The 22,525-nt window shown below is 43.8% G+C and overlaps 2 long non-coding RNA genes across 4 annotated transcripts; one reads left to right on the plus strand and one right to left on the minus strand.

Moving 5' to 3' along the window:
• Positions 1-2,937: 2,937 nt before the first annotated feature.
• LOC135311531 (uncharacterized) lies at positions 2,938-12,348 on the minus strand. Of its 3 annotated transcripts, none has more exons than XR_010371168.1 (5): positions 12,126-12,348; positions 6,878-6,974; positions 6,385-6,478; positions 4,716-4,811; positions 2,938-3,396 (listed from the first exon to the last, which is right to left on the minus strand). It is a non-coding gene; the product is annotated as an uncharacterized LOC135311531 (long non-coding RNA). The 3 variants fall into 3 exon arrangements; XR_010371167.1 differs by lacking the exon at positions 12,126-12,348 and adding an exon at positions 7,488-10,751; XR_010371169.1 differs by lacking the exon at positions 6,878-6,974 and having other exon boundaries at positions 12,126-12,346.
• Positions 12,349-12,586: 238 nt separating this feature from the next.
• On the plus strand, positions 12,587-22,525 carry LOC135311532 (uncharacterized). The gene is made up of 3 exons (XR_010371170.1): positions 12,587-12,979; positions 20,826-20,909; positions 21,722-22,525. It is a non-coding gene; the product is annotated as an uncharacterized LOC135311532 (long non-coding RNA).

A 22,525-nucleotide genomic window follows, 5' to 3' on the forward strand; every position in this document is an offset into this window, starting at 1 on the left:
CTCCTTGAAGCTATTTATTGGGTTTGAGACAGTGTGTAATTCTGTCCTGGAGTTAACTATTAAAAAGGTAACTGTTTTAAATATTGCCCTGAAATACAAGATTATAAAATGCAAAACAGATGAACTTGCCATCTGGAGTGGTGCAAGCTGAATACACAGGCACTTGCTATATTTAAAATGACAGCCCAATCCATGAGAGGTATTACCAGGAAAACAAAGTGGGCAAATACTCTTTTGATCGCTACCTTGATTTTCCTAGTTACGTGCACCGGTTGTTTGCCTACTATCAGGTAAGTGCTGGGTGTGCAATGTGATGGTTAAAAGGCCAGCGCTATTTTTAGTCGTGTACACATTGCAAGGTAGCAGAAATGTAGGGCAATTCACACAGGCAAGGCACAGGCAATTCTTGCCTGAAAGCATGTAGCACTCAAACTGCTGCTAGATGAGAGAGGACTACTGTCCTGATCCAGAGCTGGTTTATATTATCTCCGTGCCAAAATCTAGTCCAAACATATATGCCCTCAAACACAACCAGCCAAGTGTAGTAGATGCTTTTGTCTGGGACCCTGTTTAAGCTGCCAAAGGGGAGAGACATGGCTACCGTGTGACCCTCGCAAGCAGCCTCCCAGGCTTTCTGACCTGAAACATTTAGTTCCGACCAATCTGTTTTAAATCCCACATTGGCCCTGGCTCTGGGTTCATGCAGAAAGCAGAGGGACTCCCAGAGGGCACAGAGCTGGGCAGACCCCCATCCACCTTGGTCTCCTCACCTACAGCTCAGCAGCCAGGGCGAGGATACAAGGACACAAGCTAGCCAAGGGCAGTTTAGCAGGGCCCCAGGCCAGCTCTGGGGTGTTTCAACAGACTAACAAAAGGCATTCTGTTTGTTGATGATCAATCATAGAGTTTCTTTGCAACTTTTTCCTTCCCATAGGGACATTAACAGGAACGGGTGTCATCTCCTGAGACTTCTCATAAGTTTCTGAGGTATTTAGACATGGAGGTTGTTCTGAGCTGCGGTGGAGTTGCCATTCTACATGGAGTGGCACGTAGGAGAGACAGCAGCAATTTTTCTAGCTGTCTTGGGCAATGAAGCAGCTTTTGCTGCTGGGAGGAGAGAGGAAACACAGATGTGACTACAAGCTGGTCCTCAGAGGTGCCAGACAAGTTTGATGTCAGCGCAGGAGATGACCTGCTTCAGAAGGAGGGCTGGCATGAGAGAACAAGGAGAGGGAGCTGAACCCTGCAGTGGCATCAGACAACCACCCATGCTCACTTCCCACACCTCAAAAGGTGAAGGAGGAAGAATTGTTGTTTGGAGTAGAGTTAAGAACAATAAGATGCAGCTGGCAAAAGAAAAACATTATTAGGGCTGAATGCTAGGAAACATCTGAAATGACGAGCAAGTTGCACATGATTTCAAATGAGAGCACAAGAAAGAAAAACATTTCTGTGCCTGACCTGCCATTTTACCATACTGCAAATTCCCACTTAACTGCAGAAAAACATGTCTAAGTTAAGTTGAATAGAATTCCCACAGAGTTATTAACAGAAAGGCTCAGGGTGAGAGAGGTGGTGGCCTAGCTACCTCTCAGTAACCGTCTACAGATTGTTTAATGTGTGTAACATGCTTTAAAGATGAAAACCACCAAGTGCTTAGTAAATTAGAACAAAAGAAAATCCCCAACAGTGGCATCTATTAAATTACAAAATAACCTCTCTAGGGAAGCCTCAGAAGTACTGTCACTAAATAAATTTTAAACTGAACAGCTTGAAATGTGTTTACTATAGGAAAGAGACCTGCATTTGCCCAAAGGAAAAGAGATGAAATGTCCTAAGGATTCAATAGTCTTTCATCTCCAGCTTTTTATCACTCTTTCCTGATGCACTGGGGAGAGAGATTATTATTTAAACTGTTTTTTTCTCTGGAGCTATCTAGTGAAATTTGCTGACAGGTGCTATCCATCGACTGTATTTCAGGTAATTCACAAGGTAGTCAAGTAAGGGGGCCCACATTCCTTCACAAAAAGCATGCACATGATGGAGGAGGACGCCACTTCTCTTTGAGACCAAGGCAAGCTGGCAGCCTTTGCCACTTTAAGGCAGACCAGAAAAAATTTTACCCACATTTCCAGACAGATGCACACAGCAAGCAGCAGGCAACAGCTTGGTCGATCCTAGGCTGTCACAGGATGCTCAGAACAAAAGGAAGAGGCAATCTTTTCTTTTTCCTCATGGTCCTGCTGCATCTGGTCTGTGCAGAAAGAGCAGCTCTTTCCTCCTGCTGCCCCTGACAAGAGCCAGGACTGAGGTTGTTTATATTGCCCATGGCAGGGGAAAGGGCAGGGCAGGAGGAAGGTGAACAGGAGTCCAAAGAGCAAAGTCAGCTGGTGGAAGAAGGGATTCAGACAACGCCAACTTTTACACAGCAACAACAGGCTCAGTTGTTTTGACTCTGATTTCCCACCAGCACTACACCCCTCTCTGGGATGGTTGTGCATTCCAGCCCCCCTGCTGTGGGCACCTCACCAAACAGCTGCAGCTGCCCTAAAAAAGGACAGAGCAGGCTAGAAGCTCCAGTGAGGGGTTTTTATAGCCTACAGATAAGGACTGCCTAGAGTGGCCTGTGAAGCCCTGAGAGGCACTCTCAAGTCTCAAGCACAATTCACAAGTCACAGGATGGCTGCGAGTAGGGCGAGTATCAATGACACTGGAGGAAGTTCCTTTGACTCTGTGATACGAGGCTGAAGAGTGGGCAGGCTTTTAAGGTGATGCAGCTCCTGCCGCACCAAAAGAACTGTCCTGCGGCTCAGCAAGACAGAGAGGTGACAGGGTGGCAGAGACTGTCTGAGGGAGGGAGGTGTGCTCCAGTACAGAAGATGGCATCAAGAACAGCAGGGAAGATTACAAAATGCAAATTAACTACTTTTTCTTAACTCGTAGGTAGCTTCAATCCTTTTATTAAACTACATTTTCTGTCATTACGTGATCATCTGTACATTTTTACAGTAAATGGTAAGTACAGCAAAACCAGAAATAATTTAATGTTATTAGGTAGATGTGTTGAATATACTAAAGTTCTTTTTAAGAGTACACACATGGATCCTCAGCATAATTACCATGGAGTTGCCATCTCTGCTTAGCAATAGGGGACTCATCTTTTCCTTTGCGTTCAGCAAGGTGATAGATGTTGTAAAGATATTCTTCAGATGTGAAGATGCTTGCAGGCCACATAAACCTTTGGGGCAGGGGAAGGGTAGAGAGACTGAGAAATGAAAATTCATACTTCTCAAATGACATCTTCATTTCCAGCTACATTTTGTCGTCCAGGATGGCAGCACGTGAGAGCTAGGTAAGAGCTGATAAACTCCATTCCCAGAGGCAATCAGACAAGTACTGCAGGGACAGGCAGGGAGAAAAGGCACTGTTCATTTAATGCAAGATAGTTTCATATGACCTACCACTACGCAGTCCTTAATGACATTTTCCTAGGCAGTGTCAGAAATAGCTAATGAGAATGGCTGGACACCGTCTCACCTTGGTTTTTTATCTTTATGGGCTCTTAAGCTAACTTGTGCAGTCCTGCAATTTGCAAAGACATGGTATGTTGTTGGTAAATCCAAATCTCCTCTCATCACTGCTTGTCCTACTTTCTCTGGGCCAAAGTCCCAGTACTGCAGTACAAAGTGGCAAGCCTGGTACCATAACTCAGGCAAGAAATTTGAGCTGCAGCTCAAAACCCAAGATGCTTGCAGGAGTAAATCTGATGGGGAAACGGGATCTCACATCACAAGATCTTGCAAGTTAGACATCAGAAATCAATCCAGAACTCTGCTTCTCAGAGTACTCAAGTGCTCAGAATGCATATTCCTCAGCGGTACAATTTTCATGCTGTATCTTAGAGGGAAATTACTTGATAACCAACAGCTGCAGAATCAGAATTAGAACCAAAGTCTCAGTTATGGAGATCTCTCTATAGTGAATCAAATTTGTCATCAAAATTAATAAAATTAAAATTTCACTTACAGCAGATTTGACTAATGTACTAGAAGATTTTTCAAGAGGTATATTTAAACTGAACTAGAAAATGAGGGTATATTCCAATAAATCCACCAGGTTATTGTAAATTACATATAAAATGTTTTTTATTTGGAGGCTTGTTTTATGACAAGGTATGTTAATATTCATACTTGCTCAGGGAAAATAAAGTCACAGTACATGTGCCATTCTTCATTATAAAGGCATTTGATTAAAACAATATTCTAAAACCAACAATAAACGTTGTTGTATTGAAAGTTTCTTGTAGCATATCCATGTTATGATGCAAAACGAAATACTGCACATTATATTTTGAATACAGCCTCATGAAATATCTGAATGAAATACTTACTGTATGTAACGGATGAATCAAAAACAAATTACTTCTGAGGTCTTCTTTTAATAACCAGTGATCCGTTCATCTTCCCTTCCCCAAAAAAACATATGGCATAAATAAGATTCTGCAAAGCTTATAGAAGTACTGGTAACAAACTTCCTGGGTAAAAGAAATAAATCTGACTGAAACAGCCAAATCATAGGGATGCCTTTTCAGAATTTTTTTACATTGCTTCACTTCCTACAGAACAAGTAAGTTGGTTTTGGGGGTTTTTTTTGGTAAATAAATACCTAAAGAAAACACGTAGTATTGACTTTAGGAAATTTCTGAGCTATTTTACCTCCATATCTCTATGCTGGGTATTTTGAATGTGCGATGACAATCTTTTTAGGAAGATATTTGGATGCACTTTGTTCAAAGTGTGACAGCCAAAATCCTGGTATGAACAAAAGAAACACAACTTATGAGCAGAGCCAAGAACGTATTGATACTGTAATTCAAATTTTAACTCACAGTAATTGAATTATTAATCCTAATCTAATTATTATAGAAAAAGAAGCAAAAAAAAAAAAAAAAGAAAGATTAAGCCTCAATAATGGTGCAGGTGAAACTGTTATACACATCTCTCTGCCCACCTAGATCCTAAGGTGGCTGGCGTGAGACTATAAATTAGGTTTTATGTACAGTGGATACTTTCTCTTTTTACTCTTTGTTACCCCTAAAACCAGTTCTACCCAGTTCCCAGGTCTGCCTTTATTTAACTATTAGTAATTGACCACTGATGCATTGTTTATAGCTCTGGGGCCTCAAGTATCATCCCATGCCCTCTACTGGCATCTTGTATCTGTAATTGGCTGTAGTGCACCCAGCAGCTCTCCTTTTGAGGCTTCTGCTATGATACCATGTTTATAGTCCTCTATGCTGCATCATTTTGCTAGGGTCCTACATTCTTCATTCTACATAAAATAACTACTTGTTACTCTCAGCTAGATAAAAATTATGGTTATATCACACAACTTTACAAAGCTAAGTGAAAGTAGAACAAATTGTGTAACAGTCACCTGGTCATTAGGAAACTGCTTTTGCAGCTAAACAAGCTAAAGCAAAGCTCCAGGCAGGCCGAGGCAAGCCCAGACAAAGCCTTTCGTCCTGAGGCCTTACAGAGCTCCTGCAAAACCTCTGGCCTGTTACAAACAAGAGCAATGTGTGTTACCATGAATACAGTAAATACTGAGCTACAGGGCTACACAAAGATTGGATGCTCAACAGCCTACAAATGTAGTCTATAAGCTCCACCACATAGTCACAATGCCTCACAAACAGCCAGAGGAGGGAATTGGCCCCTTCAGATTTCTCTTCATAGTCACTTCTTTTTTACTTGGAAGTAATTAACTTCTCATCGCTTCTGGTAACAGCTGTATCTATCCTGACGTAGCTGTGTTAACTGGCGACAATACTGTTTCCTTCCTACCTTGAAGAAAGTCAGTGTGCTTTAAAGGGGGAAAAAAAACCCCACAGAATACTTTTAAGGTTTCTTTTGCTGGTGACTGTTTTTTCCACATACTTTAGCCCAGCTAAGAGCATGTAGGAAAGTGTTTCTTCAGGAGCAAGACCTGGCTTGAGCCGTAAATAGGCCCCTAGGCCTAGAAGCCAGTTTAACTGGCTTGTCTTGCTGAGAGCCAGCTGAGTTCCTTGCACGACCTTGAGAAAGTCACTGGTAATCTATGACTTGGGATTGATCTTCCTTCTGTGAAATGGGGGCAGTATCATCACTTATGACAAAGCAGTTCAGCAGCAATAGGTAATACGTACCATTTAAACGCAAGCTACTATTTTATTATCCACAAAAGTCGCCTCCAAGCTGGTTTTGTAATTTCTGACATAGACCCTTTTAATTTGCACTGTAATGCTGCATCAGCCCTGAACACTAGACCCCAGTGAACAAACAGTCACCTGAAGCAAGTGCTGTGTGTATGGCAGGATGAGCTGCAAGAAAGAAGCTGCCCTACCTTCCTTACTCCCATTTTCTACTACAAGGCAATCATGTTCTGGAAGTGAACATTGGGATGGTGTGCTTTTCATCAGCATCCTTCTGGGAAAAGCCTAGGACAAAAGAATAAGGAGGGAGAAATCATAACATTTCATGCTGTAGCTCCTTCATTGTTCTTCCCTTAGTCCTGACCTTACCAGCTTCAAACCAGCTCCTGCTGTGCAGCTCCCTACCACACTGTTACAGCAACTCCTATGCCTCAGAAACATATCCTGCTTGTGCTCAGCTTACTTAATCTTCATTTTAGACCAGACTGAATAGAACTTTGAAGCCAATGAAAATCCAGCTATGTTTAACTGAAAGCTTGAGGTCACAAACATGCCCAATTTAATTGATTTCCAGAGACAATTTCCTCAAATTCTGGGTTCCCCCTATCCTGACTGATTCCAGCTCCCAATTACACTGTCACTTCTATTTCACTCTAAAACAAAAATACAGAGATGCCTACATACACAGTTACTCTACACTACTCTCTACAGCACAAGTTTTCTGATGCAGATGCTTAGGCCTTCTATCCACTGATCTCTGGAACGCAGCTTTTCATCAGGCCTGCAAGTCAAAGTAGAGCCTTGGAGTTACAACAGGAAAAAAAAAAAACCCACAACCCCACGAAACCCTCACATTTTTTTGTTTAACAGGATTAGATTTCCTAGTAGGCTCAACACAAATTTATGAACATTGCTATATACTACACTGTCCTGTTTTCTGCAATGTACCCTCGTGTTTCATGCTGTTTCTGATCTATGCCCTTCAGGTCTGCAGGCACCGTTAAATGTTCATGGACTTTCATAAATTATAAAAATCACAGCAACTGTATGTTAATTACTCTATTTTATATCTCAGATTTACACTGATCTTTGTAAATAGGCAATATGCAAAGCATTCTTTACTGTAGCATTTAGGAGAAATTATGGCAATAGGCGATTGTTTCTGTTAGTGATTATTCTAGAAGTAGAAATTACTGAAAGTGTAGCTGTTATACAAGTGGTTTGAATTATAGTTGTAGGCTGAGTCTAAATCAGAGCTTTCTTAGAGAAATTATTATCTGAATCTTCTAAATACCTGATGCTATTAATCTTCTCTGTCTTCAGAACAACTCTTGAACTCATCTTCTCTTTTCAGGGTATTTGTCATCTCTAATTGCTCAAGTTAACCAGCTTAACCTACGAGCTCCCAAATGGGTCTGTTATCTCAGCACAGAGGCACTGCATGCACAAAAAGCCCAAACGGTACCTTTCATTCATTTTGCTCAAGAACAAATCATTCCTGAGGGCTGCTCTCAAATGGAAATTGCCACATAATTCAGACACTCCCAAGTGTTTTCCTTTACTAGACTTTATACAGCATTTTTCTCCAGAGCATTTCCACTCCTTTGCTTATGACAATTAATGAAACCAGGCCTGCACAGACAGAAGGCATTTAATGTTACAGCATGAAGGTTAGTCAGCCCATGCTAGCCTGTTCAGGACCGCACATTCCTAGCACTCCCTCCAAAGGTCTTCTATTATTAGGCCAAATACAATCAATTCATAGAGCACCGTTGTTTTCCCATGTTTCAAAGCAGTCATTCAGGGCTGTTACCTACTCTGAATTGACTGAGCATGGCGATTACTTTTTCTCCAGGGGAGATGATCAGCATTTCCCACCCAGTTCCTGAGCTGTTTTTACTAATTTATCTTAATAACATCTTTGTGTTTTGACTCAGAAGGAAAGAGATCAAAGCAGGGAACGAGGCAGGCATACTCTCAAGGTTAAAACTGGCCAAAGGCATTCAGCAGAGCAAGTAAACAGCTCATCAGAAAAGCCTGGTCTAACGTGAGCATTTTTGTGCTCCTGCAACCTCCCTCCCCATTAGCCCAGTTGGCCTGGGAGGTCACAACTACTGCTGCTCAGGCTATTTCTCATCATCATCCCATCCCTATTGCCCTTTTTCCCCCTTGAACTTTGTTAACCAGTAACATTACAACAAACCCTGTGGTTCTCCTCCTTAATAAGTCAGCACAGAACTGTATTCCTTACAGGAAGAGGGGCTGACCTTATAAGCACACTTGTAAGTGTACTTACACTTACTTAAAGTGAAGCAGTTCCTGGCTTCACTTTAACAGAGCCCTGGCATGCTGAGGAGTACTCACCTATCAGCCTGGGGTGCGCAGTCCCCTCAGCATAAGATTTGGGGCTTAAATGGTCAGTGTATTTCAGTGTTTCAACACTACCCCGTTTCACTTCAGCAGGCAGAGGACTGAGCACACAGGAGGTGAGGGAGCCTATGGTTCATTTGGTACTCAATATGTCTCACTTGGTATCTTGCCATTTCTGATGGCCCTTTCTGTTCAGACCTTTTCACCTCTGAGAAACGGGAATTGCTCAGCTCTCAGTTGGCTCTGTATCGTGTCTTGAACAGAACAACCTGACCAGAAGAGAAAATGAGAGGGAGATTGCACTCCTTGTCTTCTGCATGGGAACCTAAAACATTTCTCTTGCTCGTTTTCTTCATTCTCTTTTATATTGAGAAGACAGACTTGATGCAAAGGAGCACTTCAAACTGTTCATTTTAGCTTCAGCTGGAGCTTATAAAGTGGACTTTGCTCCCAGCAAGCTCAGGAGCCACTGCAATCCAGTCTAAAAGTGATATTATTTATTTAAAGTCAATGAGCATTGCTCATTGTCAATGTGCTCTCTCATCTTGCTCAAAGCCAGAGGTTGACAGAAGCTCACCTTTGACTGAGAATCAATGCATACAAACACAAGGTCATGTGCCTGAGAATAGAAGCACACTTGCTGGGGAACAGGATCCTGCTAAGCAGCAGCTCTGAAAAGGACCGAGGAGGTCGCAGCAGAAGAGTGCGCAGGTGTCAGTAGCACTGTGCTATAACAAAAGGAACACTGCTGCTACCTATGTAGTAGCACACTGAACACAGAAGCGGCACGCCCTCCGTACGTGGCAGTGAAGAGTGCTGCTGACACACTTGAGCCCAGACCTTGGCTTTGAGTCACTGGAGATGTGGGAAAGGCATCTGCAGTTTGTGAGTGCTGTCAGTTTTGCAGGTCATCTTTCTTCTCTACCCAAGCTTTGTGTACACTACAGGCATCATCTTTGCTAACAGTCAACCTGTGATGGAGCCAAACACTAAGGGACAGAAGACCCCAGGCAGCTTTTAAAAAATTACATTTGGCAGGTGCAGGTGCCTGCACCTGCCAAACTGTGCTAATTATTCATCTCAAAGTTAGAGACCAATTCACCCAGTCCCTTCATACCTGCTGCTAAGAAACAAACAAGGAGGAAAGCCAGCACTAGCCCAAAAGAGGTCAGCCCAAGAGTCCTGCCTCTGCAGGACTCCCTGGTGTGTGCTGCACTCCAGAGTTCTGCTGTGACCCATATCTAGAGAGAGAGACAAGTTAAGCTTAACCTGCGAAGGTTTAAATGAGAAATGAATCTTACTCCTGGGTCACAACCTGACTGGAGACCACAACTTGAAGGGTCCTTCATGAAAGGCCTGTCACAGCGTCCAGAGTCCAGGCGATGAAGGAGTGAGGAATGCAGCCCCACAGCATGTACAGGGCCTGGGTTCAGCTCCACTCCATCACAACCTGCCATCACGCGTGAGCCCAACACTGACTCTAATGTTTCCTATTTAAAAAAAAGAAAGAAAAAATATCATATTTCTAAAGTCTCATTATTTTAATTTTCCTTGTCTGTGGTACTGCTTTGGAAAAGCTAACTTCTGTCCATACAGATTTTATTCCTCACTCACTTCCATCTTCCTTAGATTCATTGATGAAAATAGGCCAGAAAGGTAGAAACACTAACTTAAAAGTGTTGCTTTCTCGAAAGAGCTTCTGACACTAAGATGCCCAACATCTAGCCATTGCTTTTTAACCAGCTAAACATCTAGCCATTTTCTTTTCAACCAGCTAAAAGGCCTGTTGGATTTATCACTATATTCAGGGTTCTGCCATGCATGTCAAATCAAAGATCCACTGGGCTCTTTGGAGCTACCACTAGGCTTACTGGAGCCTCTGCAGAACTAGATGATCAGCCCTAATTACAATTTTCTATGACAAAGTAGCTTTAATCTCCATACAAAGCATGTATCAGCCCTGCTTAATCAGGGAGGAAATTGGGCAGAGATGAAGTCAGGGTAATTAGCTCTTCTCTCTCCCCCCTTCATATCCCCACCACAGGACAGGATTAACAGCATACAAAAAGCATGAACAAGTTTCTGAATTCCAGAGAGTAACACCAGAAGGGTCCACCACACCACTGGCACAGAGGAATTGTTCCCTGCTCATGGCCTGTGTAGGGCTGATTTCACTCCTTTATGTGGAAAGGTGGACTGTATCTCACTTCCTGCAAGTCTGTCCACACTCAGGCTGGGGGCAGGCAGGCTCCCAGAGCCACAGAAGCTAAGTGCTTCCAGTGTGCTTTTGTGGGGAGGGCCAAGCATCACCACATAGAAGATCTGCTCTAATCTAACACATCTGGGGCCTCCCACAAGGACAGCAGAGCCCTTGTCTCCACCACAGCACTGTGCTGCTTTGAAAACCCAGGAAGGACCATCTCAGCATAGGGACTTCTCTCAGCCACCCCTACTGAGAGGGGATGGCCAGTCTTTTGAATCCTGTGCTGCCACTGTGGAAAAGAGCATGTCACTATCACCAGTAGCACCTCAGAACAGGTCAGCATCAACCTATGCTTGGTCACTCGCACACAGGACCGTTAGTGGTCCCTCTGGACCCACACAAACCTGTCCCTCCTCTGGTTCCCCCTCCCACTGCTTTCCTGTGAGGAGAACGGGGATTTCAGGGATGAACTTGTACAAGTGACTTCCAGACAGTACATTATCTTTGCAGTTTTAGTCACAGTGGGTAGGTCAATCTGAAGAATGACAAGGTATTTCCAAGATCTGGTTTGGTTGCTCATTTTCTAAAATCTAGTTGCTCATATATTTTCTTGGGAAATACTGTACTTCATAGGTTTTCTTTCTAGTCTGAAAATCATATACACTTTGACTTTTTTTCCTTATGGTATTAGACAAAATAGGAGACAACAAGGAGAAACAGAAAAGTCAGTGAACTGGAGGAAAAGTTATGAAAAAGGCTTCTACTCTGAAGAGCAACTAAAAGTAATTTACGGTGACAGCCCTGCAGATTTTATTTTTTTAAATGGAAATCATGTGCTTGCATATTATAAAGCCAAATAGTGATGTGATACGTTGGATAGCTGTACTTGATAACATGCGTATATTTGCAATATGTGATAAATGAACTTACCAGCAATTTCCCCGTCTATTGCCTACATATGTACATTCTACATTCTGCTTCAAGGTTATGTTTTTCAAGTCAGTTTTAATTTCCTTGAATGTGTTGTTTGCTTTTTGTTGAAAAAAATGGAAACAAACATCACTCACTCACTCCTCCCCCCTTAGCATTATTAAGGAAAGCAAAACAGCTCTACAAACCAGAGCCATTGAAGTTAATATAACACACTGGGTGCTAGATGGATCAGCAGCTTTCAAGAAAAGAAAGCATCGTACAAAGATAACATCTTTTTATGTACAAATATCCCAGTCTGAAAGCTGTGCACCTCCTACTTCCAGCCTTTTTCACCCAAGCCTGTTCCCAGGAGCACACAGACCTCAGCACACGTGAGACTCTAAAAGTCTCAAGGAGGGGAGAAGCCAGTTGGAGGGGTTGCCTCACCTAACTTACAGCCACTGTCTCACAGTTTGCAGGTGCTTGTGTCTCTTGCAACATGTATAAAAGCACTGAAAATGTGATAAGACGGTTTTTAAGGTGGTAGTGGAGCAGCGCATGACAAGAATGGGTGGAATATTTGGGAGACGTTTTCACTCTCAGTCCTCCCTGCTGCAGTACCGGCAGACATTAAGGCGTGTGCTACACGTCTTGGGGAGGGAAAGAAAGGCGTTAGACACACAAGAGTTTTCTAAACTTTAGAGTAAAGTTTTACCCGTGGCACATCGCGTTTTAAGACCTCCGACTCTCCCCGTAGAAAGCCGGTTCAGCGGCTGCCTCTCAGGCGACCGTTATTACCTCAGGGGACGGGAGGCCCGGCGCCCCCTCCCCCCAGCCCCGCTCCCGCCGCGGGGGCTGCGGCGCCACCTGCCGGCCGCCGGCCGCACCCGCACCCCGCCGCCCCTTGCTCCCCTCCGGGGCCCGCCCGCTCTCGGGGAGCGGGCCGGGGCCGCCGCTGCACGACCGTCCCACTTACTTCCTTCCTTCCCCCGCCCGCCGCTGCACGGCGGTCCCCTTTCCTTCCTTCCTTCCTTCCCCCGGCGCTAGGCCGCGGCGTCCGGGCAATGGGCGGGAAGGCGGCCACACCACACACGTGGCAAAGAACAGCAGTAGCACACAGGCCTTCCGCCTCCCCCGGCCCACCTCCTCGTCGCAGTCATCTCGGAAACGGTGATGCGAGCTGCAGTCAGCAACCCTCTAAAACAACAACAAACAATACGGTGTCAACAGCCACAAGATCAAGCAAAGTAGCTTTAATCCTGGGATTCGCAGAGTTTTACTTCAAATACACCTTTAATGCAGTAACTTGCTCGCCTGCACCTTCAAGCCACGATCACTCTTGGAGCTTTTTCTTTCTCCTCAGGGACTCACAGCCCTGACACTATTACCACATCCTTTGGCCCTGTCACCTGATCCAGTCTCTCCTCACCAGAAACATAACATGCTGCTCTTTATGAATTTAGTTTAATTTTGGTTTAGTAGCAGTAAACCTGCTCCAGACCAGAATTACCTCATGAGCTCATAAATATTTACCTAGGAAATGTGAAAATGTCCATTCCTGAGAGGTTTATTAGTGTTGCATTAAAATCCTTGTTAATTTACATCCCTAATAGGTCCTTGAACACATTAGGCAGGCAGCCCATGAAAATCCCTTGATCATTTATAAACACATAAGAAATGCAGCTCAGAGCAGCATTTCTCTAACTAGTGGTCCTAATGGCATTCCCATTAGCTTTCCTCACATCCCTTTGCTCTCCTGTCACGTTAGATTACACCAGAAACTCTTACAACAGTGTTTGTCTGTTACTACACATTTACCAGGACTCATCTTGGAACATGGATGCAAAAATAATTCCCCAATGAAGGTCTCACCCAAGAGAGTAGTGGAGCATTGGCCCAAATGACCAAGATGAGTTATTTGTGACAGAACAAAAATAGGATTATTTAAAAAAAAAAAAAAACAACCAAAAACAAAAAAGCACACACATTGGTTGAGAGATCTGGTGCATTATAACCCCAGAGATATGTACAGAGGGTGTGATCTCTGCAGGGCTCACCTTTGCCAGACAGCTCTGGCAGGCCATACCCCTCAGGAGAGCAGGAGAGGCTTTGGCCAGGGTCTAGCACCAGCATCACGTGTGCAAGACTTCATGATCACAGGTTTATTAAACTATAAAAGCTGCAGGAACCACTGTGGGTCTTTTCTCCTACCCCATGAGTACTATGGGATCTGTACTTATTGCTGACAGGAAAAGGTCAACTGAAGCACAAAAATGTTTATATTTGCATATATTTGTTTTCATTCCCTCTCTGGATCAGAACATAATTTTATTGGATACTTTTCCTCTATATATGTGAATTGTATTTGTGAACTGAATACATTTTTTGTCATTTGGAGATCCAGCCTAATGAAACCGGGAAATCACCAAAACAAGTAGCATATGTTTTATGTTGTCTATGCCACCTGCAAGACTGGCTATGTTATTCTTTCACAGAGACAGAAAAAGACACCAGAAGATAAAGCTAAAGATGGTTATAGCCCAACATTTCCTCCCAGCACTCCCAACCCCTATATACACAAGGAGGTCCTGCTGTCTCCATGAGCAGACAGTAACATGTCCAAACCTGCAGTGAACTGACAGCTAGTTGCAGAGCCCAAATTCATAGATGTACAAATGTGGTTACACAAGTATGTAAAAAATACACCACCATTTAAAAAAACAGGTGCTTACAAAGAACATACCTTGATCTTCTCACTGCAAACACTATCCTGAAAATGAAATTTTTTTAATTTTGCCTACTAACTTTCCCAAACCACTGTGGTATCAGCTATGCCCACTGCCGTGGATTTTACACAGAGGTGATAGCAAATTGTAATTTAGCATGGGATAAGTAATGTCTACACTAGACTTATCCTAGTTATGAGCTGTTACTCTGGTCTCATGGGAACTGGTCATTCAAACTACCTTGGCTCAGGAGGATCCCCTTTGCTGAGGCCTTTTCCAAAGCAGGAGAGGGGCGAATACATGGACCACCACTTTGACTGTTGAAAGAAGCAATGAAATTTCTGTCACAATAGTATCCCCAAAGACTGTCAGAAAACATATCAGAAAAGAAAAAAGACTCTGATTTTAGTCAAAAAAAAAAAAAGGAAAATAAAGTGTGGAAAGAGGGACATAAGAAAAAAGCGAGACAGATCTTGATGCCAATCTGTTTTCCCTTTTCTTGGACAGAAGTAAAAGATGTGGAAAGAAAAGGGAACGTTCAGTTTTTCTGTAGTTATACTCCTTCCTGACACTGAATTTCTATGCCAGGCAAAGAAGATGAAAAGCCACTGGTTTAATATCCTCAGCTACTCTTTATGTTGATTTGAAGGGCTATTTGGTAGTACTAACAGTGATTTAGAGACAACTATGAAGAGAAGTTCAAAGGTATCCAGTAACAATCTAATTCTGTTCTGCCTAAATTAAATATGGAAAGGTATTAGCCCACCACCCCACCAAACTCTGAAGGATGAGAATCTACCCCTGGATCTGCCTCAGCACAATGACAACAGACATATATCATTAAAATGTCTCCAGTGCACAGCAAATCGAGGCTGAGTTTACAGCTCTGTACCAAAATGGAAAAAATAAAAAGAAAAAAATTTTTTTTCACTGCTTTGTCATGCACAAATAAGTTTTCTGGAGCTGTTTAGTTAATCAAGGCTTCCATGAGCACTTCAAAAGATCTTTGTTAACTGCATTCACTGCATAACAGGCAGACTGGGGGCTATGGCAGCACTGCCTACTACAGAGGACTAAAACCAGCTGGTCCAAACAAACTTGAGCTAGGTTCAGAAACCAGCGTTCAGCCTGTACGTGGCAAAAACAGTTACACATTCAGCCCTTCAGAAGATGGCCCACATGGCTATCATCTGTGGGCTGCAGTGGGTGCTTTTCCAGCAAGGAAAAAGAGACTTTGAATCATTGGAGGGATGCTAAAAGGAAATGTCTGCACTTCTGAATAGCTGCACAGTGGGAATATCACTTCTTTCATGCTGCCTGATTTTTCCCTGTTCCCTCTTGGCACAGCAGACAGGATCCATACTGTCAGGGTGACTTAACAAGAAGAGAAAAGGACATGGACAATGTCCATGGAGAATGGATGATGAAGGACCTCTTTTAGAAGCTATGGTAGAAGGCATTGAGGTCATGAGTTCAATTTGGGGAGTGGAGAGAGAAGCAAAAGTCCTGGAAGGGCAGGGAACCACAGTCATTGCTGTTTACTGAAGATGAGATTATCTCTCTGGAGAGAGAAGACAGGCATGTCCTCAAGCAGCTATCTCGTCTGGGAAATGACACAGTTCTAGACAGATCATTTTCAAGTTTATTTAACTTACAAAGAGACTGTGAAAAAACACAGAGCATCAGAACAAATTTAAACCATCTGTTTGATCATCTTGCAAACTGTAAACAGTGTCTTTGAGAAAATAATCTTTCTTCAGAATAACAATGTGCACAGATTTGACTAAAATCTGGGTAAAAAGAAACTTTGACTAAGTCAGATGGAAATTACGCAGAGCACAAGTCAGTATTTAAATTACTTTCAGTAATTCTTCTTTCATCAGCTTCTGCCAGGAGCACCCAGGAATGTATGATTGCTCCGGCTCCCTTCCACACCTCCCTGGGCCATTGTCCTACCATTCAAGTTAATTGCCACACTGTTTTATCTATTTAAAGCCCTTGGGCACATGCCCTGTTTTGCCCTATACTTCCTTTTTTTTCCATACAGATTCTGTAGCATCCATATTTATTCTTTCCTGAAAGTACCAAAGTTTTAAATGACAGCGCTGCAATCAAAATTATCAGATGATTGAATATATTTCCCTTGTCTGCATATTGTGCTTTTAAACTATTTCTTATGATCTATAATGCATAGCTAAGAGAGGATGCCTGCCTGTAAAGTGGAGGCACCAAACTTGATCTTTCTTCTCCTAACTCAAAGTCCCTTATCAGCAATCTCACTGGTTTAAAATAACAGAGAAGAAAGCAGTTCATGTTAACGCCCACTAGCCACACGGATAATTCAGCCTTACGCCTTTTCAAAGAGCCTATTTGTTGCTCATGATGATAACATTAATTTCCTGGATCAAAAAAATAAGATTCAATACATATACAGCATCGACATTAATCTAAAGCAACACTTCAGAAAGAGTGCCAAACCTAATACATGTTAACAGTCTAGGATTTATAGATACGGATGTTCAAAACAGTAGCAGAAACTACTTTCAGAATGTGATCATTTATACCCACACACCCCACATCAAACCATAATAATTAAAATATATAAATCTTGCACAAGCAGACAATTTTACAGCATGGATGGGCTAGCTCAGCAGAGCCCAACTGGGGTCTGCAGACCAGACCCAGCCTGCAGGAGCTTTCTGCCTGGCCCAGTGCCTCTTTCCCTCAGAGAAGATGAGGAACAGCTGCTCAGGCAACGTGTGCAGTGCTAACAGCCCAGCATCTCTGCCAGCATCTGCCCAAAGCCCGACCCAAAGGGCCACGAGCTGTTGCTCAAGTGAGGAAGGGGCAAGGCACAGACACGTGTCCTCTTGCAGCTTCTCTCTCAGTTGGGAGCGACCTCCTGCCACCATTTCAGGACAGCAACTGTGAGTGGGACACCCCAGAATGGGGTGCAGCTGTGCAGCTCCCCAGAGCAGGCCACCATGAGTTGGCTCCCAAGCACTCTCTTGCCATAAACCACAGGGTATCCCAACATGAAGATATTATTCAACCTCAGAGAAACTACCAAAACATTTTGAGCCGTTATGACTCAGTCCTTCTCTCTGTCACTGATTACAGCATGAAGCTCTCAAGTCTCTCAAAGTCTGGTGTACACATCTGTATTAATGTAATCAAGAAAAAAATCAGCACGACATCATCTTACCCAACAGAATCATGGGCATGTTGAGGCATTGTTTACAGCAACATGAAATGCAGGGAAGGGGATTTGGCACCTTTTTCCTTGCTGGTCACATTCAGCCATCTATAAAGTCATTCACACAATCAGGCCTGTTTCTGAAGAACCTTTAGAAATGTATATTTAAGAAAAAATCAAGACTATGAAGCCCATCTGATTCATATTAAAAGCTGACACAACAAGGAACAGACACACAGAAGTGTAAGCAGACAACAGCACCACAGGCTAAGTGAATCCTAAGTTAAAGAATCAGACGCTGCAGGGCTGACCATAAATTTTAAACAAGTCAACCAGGAAGAAACCTGTTTGTTTTGAACACGAGTACTGGGAGCTCCTGCTAACAGAGGGACCCTACCAGTGAGGTCTTTACTCTTCAGGTATTACCAGCCTACACAGTTTTGCTTTTGATTATCTCATAGCAGTCTATCACAGTATTACAGTCACTCTATATGTGCTGCTAGCTAATTGCCAACTACTAAATTCATTAAATACTATACTGTTCACACAAGTGAAAAATGTACACCCTTTCCATAGGTACAAAAACCAGACTGCTGTTTCAGTGAAATACAGGTTGTTCTTGGGCAGTTTTCTGTTCCCACTGTAAACAAAAGCCATCTTGTTGATTTTGGTGTATGCAGAGGTTGGTTTGCAAAATTGGTCAAGTCATCTTTTAATAGAAGAGTAAATGGAAAGAAGCAGTTACCTACAAAAATTCCAGGTTGATATTCAAGTGGCAAATGCAGCTGTTGTGGCAGACACTTTTCAAGGCCTAAGTAAACTTTAACATGCAACATTTTGTAAAAATTTGCATGTAAGCAAGGTACTAGAGCTACTGGGGTATTTAATAGGTTTAAGGTATTTAACAAGAGCACAGGGTAAATGGGAAATGAAACAGTTTTGGACTAAGAAATTCTTTCCCGGGTTTGGGTAATTAAGCAGTGGCCTACCTACTTCTGTTACACCATGACCAGTGCAGACACCTGAGTCTTAGATGGTGCTCATGATCCTAAGCAAAGGTCTCAGTTGTCTAAGGGAAAGAAGAGGAGCCAGCATTTAAAGGAAACAGGTGCAAGAAAGTACTGTCTCTCTTCCTCACATTTTCTGCCATTTTAAACTTTCCTTGGGTAAGGTACAGGATTGCAATCCTTGCTGAAGGAATTAAACTGCTCCCATAGCTAGGGAATTTTCTTGATAAACTCTGAACTGACTGTTACCATTCATGAGCAAGACACTGGCATTTTGTCAGATGCTTTCATTAAAACAGCAGCTCAGTGCTTGGAGAAGAAAACCCAGTGGTAGGAATTATCAGAAGGCATAAAGAACCATCACTATGCCAAAACTGGGGGCGGTTCCAGTCTTCTCATGTCAAAATGAAATAGCAGAACTGGAAAAGTTTGATCTTTGCTGTCTCCTTCAAAAGACATGGGATGGCTTATTTATAACCTTCAAAAAACCCCAAAACACAGATAACTGAAGCAGTATTGTAAAGGTCCAAGTAGCATGAGGAGGGTGGTCAAGGGCTGACTTTCAGCATGCCCTCCACCATCAGAACCAGGGATGGTCAACTGAGGGTCATAGGAACTGGATTCAGAAACACATAACCAGCGGCAGTTCACACAGTAGCTCCTTGCCAGAGTGCTCTGCATGCATAGTTTTTGTGGGTTGAAAGGGACTGGACTTGGAAGAGAGATCCATTGCAAGTTATTAAAGAGTTAAACCACAACAAGCTCAGGAAATCCTCTGGACTGAAAATAGCTCACAGCAACAGGGATGACTTGGGGAGTTACTCTATACTTTTATCCTCTATCTCACCTAGGCACCCATTTCTGGCCACTTAGTGGAGGCGGTCTGTCTTTCACGTACAGTAGAGTTTCCCAGTACAACCAGTTTTCTGTTCTTTGATCTCTCTCCCCCAAAAATGCCAGTCCAGTCATGAACTCCTGTGCTTGACCTGGTTTCTGCTATTCACATCACACACACACTGGCACCTCCCACATCCTAGAAGAAACCGTAAGCCATCCTTGTGGGAAGGAAAGTTAAAATCCTTGCCAATAACTATTACATATATAACACAGGAAAAGGCCTGTTGGGTTTGTTTTGGGTTTTTTTTCCTTCAGTAGATAAGGCCTATGATGGAGAAAGGACACGCAGACTTATCCCTAGGGAAACCCATGTTAGTGGAAACAGTCCTGCTTATGGTACTGTGTCTGCTTAACAAAACACGCTGTTTACCCATGAACGTAACTCCTGGGAGTCTGAAGTGCTATAGGAAAAGACTGGGTGAAAAATCAACCAAGAGTTCAAATAAAACTTTTTTGCTATGACAGAGGCTGCTCCATCAGCCTTTTATCTCCAGTTCTTGCCAGCAGAGCAGCTCTGTCATCAGATTTGGCTAATTTAGTGGGATAAAAAGTCTGCTGGAGAGAAAGCAATGTAGTGTTTCTGTTCAAGATGCAGGGGCTAAAATTTTACCTTCCTATGACAGAGAAGGGAAGGTCTAACCTGCTCTCTCCACTATAAGCATCCACACACATTGCAGTAGCCAAAACACTGCCATCCCTGTTAAAGGGGAAGAAGATGGCAGATGAGGCACAGCCAAGCTCCAGATACCCATACTCCTTAGTCCTTGTACAATGAGATATATCATCAAAGTGTCTTCAACCACAGCAAACACTCAACTCCGTATGTAATCCTCTAGTGCTTTGCTCCCATGACTGGTATTTTCATTGCAGGTTTCCTAGAAGGCAGACCGTAATACAGAATACTTGAGGCTGGAAGGAACCTCTGGTAGCCAGTCCCCCACAGGGACCAGGGTCTGCAAACATGAGGCTTCTTCCAGCCATCTGAGTAAGGCCTCAGCTACTACTTCTTCCTGATCTGGCACTCTATAGCAGACAGCCACAATGTCACCTGTGTTGGCCTACCTGCGAGTCCTGACCCCTAAGCTCTCAGCTGGCTCCTTATCCATCCCATACAGAGCTCCATGCACCCCTGCTGCACTCACATACAGGGCACCTCACCTTTCTGTTCTAACCTTCCTTAAAGAGTTTTATCTATCTATGGTGGCACTCCAGTCATGGGACCTATCTCACCAAATCTCTATGATCTGAATTGGATCAGAACCCTGCAATTGCACACAGACCTCTAGTTTCTCCTCTTTGCTCTCCATGTCATGTGCATTAGTGTACAGGCACTTCAGAGAGGAACACAGCTGTTCTGATTTCCCAGAAGAGGCATGAGATGTTGCCCCATAAAGCTCCACTGCAGGTACTTACTTTTCTGACTGTATACTCTCAAAATTGGCTCCTTTCAGGCCTTATTATTTTCCTTTGCTTGCCAACCTGATCCATCACTTGATGGTAGGTCACCATGGGAAAGCCGCCCAGCACAAAAGAACCTGGGTGCGTTGACTGACAGCCAGCTGAACATGAGCCAGCAGTGTGCCCAGGTGGCAAAGGCCAACAGCATCCTGGCTTGTATCAGGAATAGTGTGGCCAGCAGGAGCAGGGAAGTGATTGTGCCCCTGTACTTGGCACTGGTGAGGCCACACCTCGAGTACTGTGTGCAGTTTTGAAAAAATTCACCTCCCCACTACAAGACAGACATTGAGGTGCTGGAGCATGTCCAGAGAAGGGCAGTGAAGCTGGTGAAGGGTCTGGAGAACAAGTCTTGTAAGGAGCAGCTGAGGGAGCTGGGGTTGTTTAGCCTGGAGAAGAGGAGGCTGAGGGGAGACCTTATTTGCTCTCTACAGCTACCTGAAAGGAGGTTGTAGTGAGGTGGGTGTTGGTCTCTTCTCCCAGGTCACTAGTGATAGGATGAGACAAAATGGCCTCAAGTTGCATCAGGGGAGGTTTAGATTGGGTATTAAGAAAAATTTCTTTACTGAAAGTGTGCTCAGACATTGGAAGAGGCTGCCCAGAGAGGTGGTGGAATCACCATCCCTGGAGGTGTTCAAAAATGTAGACATGGCACCTTGGAACACGGTTTAGGAGGCAGGGTGGTATTGGGTTGATGGTTGGACTTGATGATCTTAGAGGTCTTTTCCAATCTTAATGATTCTATGATCCTATGATCTGCAGGGGGAGCAGGAACCATGATTCTGGGGCCAGAAGGACACCAGCTCCCAGCCTTCCTCGTAGTAGGAGTCCTGCTTTCTCACCCAACAGACTCTGCCTGTACCTCCTAGAGTGCAGCTTTTGGGGGTTTCAGGCTTTTGCACCTGCAGGGTCCTGCAGACAGTCTAGCTGATCTTTGTCATCGATGATACTGTGAAGCCATTGTCTTCCTCCCACAGCCCTGCTCCTTGGCAACACAGACCCCTCCAGGCACCTGCCCACCTTGCTCCTGTGGGCAAAAGCCCATCTCCCCAGCCCTGGGGAGAGGTCCCCTGCAGAGCTGCACTTGGGCTGAGGCTGCTGCTGTCAGAGGGACAGCTGCTGGGATCTGTGCCCTGTGGCACATCCTCGCCGTGGCAGAGCACATGTCTGCTGTTCGCAGCAAGGTCTCTGGCTCTGTCCTGCACTAACTGCTGTTATGAGGAGCAGTGCTTTCGGCCAGCCAGTGCTTGCACAGGGCTGCCCATACTTGCTGGAAATATGTGTCCACTTTGGCCACGAACCAGCTGAACAGGAGCTCAGAGCCCCCTTTCTTCAGCAACAGCCCAGACCTGTCTCAGGTTGCAGTATCCTCACATGCAGCAGTGCACTGGTGCTCTTCCACCAAGCCCAGGAGAAACTCTCAGAACATGTAGAAGATTTTAAAGCAGAGCCCAATGGCTGTGCCTGTTGGCTGCCTGTGACAGATGTGCAATTCCTCAAACATGTTTCTCCAGCAGTCTGAGTCTGCCTTCAGTGTTGGCAATTGTCCATTAAAGAATTTTAAAA

The sequence above is a fragment of the Phalacrocorax carbo genome, chromosome 1 (genome assembly GCF_963921805.1).
Source record: "Phalacrocorax carbo chromosome 1, bPhaCar2.1, whole genome shotgun sequence".
In the NCBI taxonomy this organism is placed as follows: Eukaryota; Metazoa; Chordata; class Aves; order Suliformes; family Phalacrocoracidae; genus Phalacrocorax; species Phalacrocorax carbo.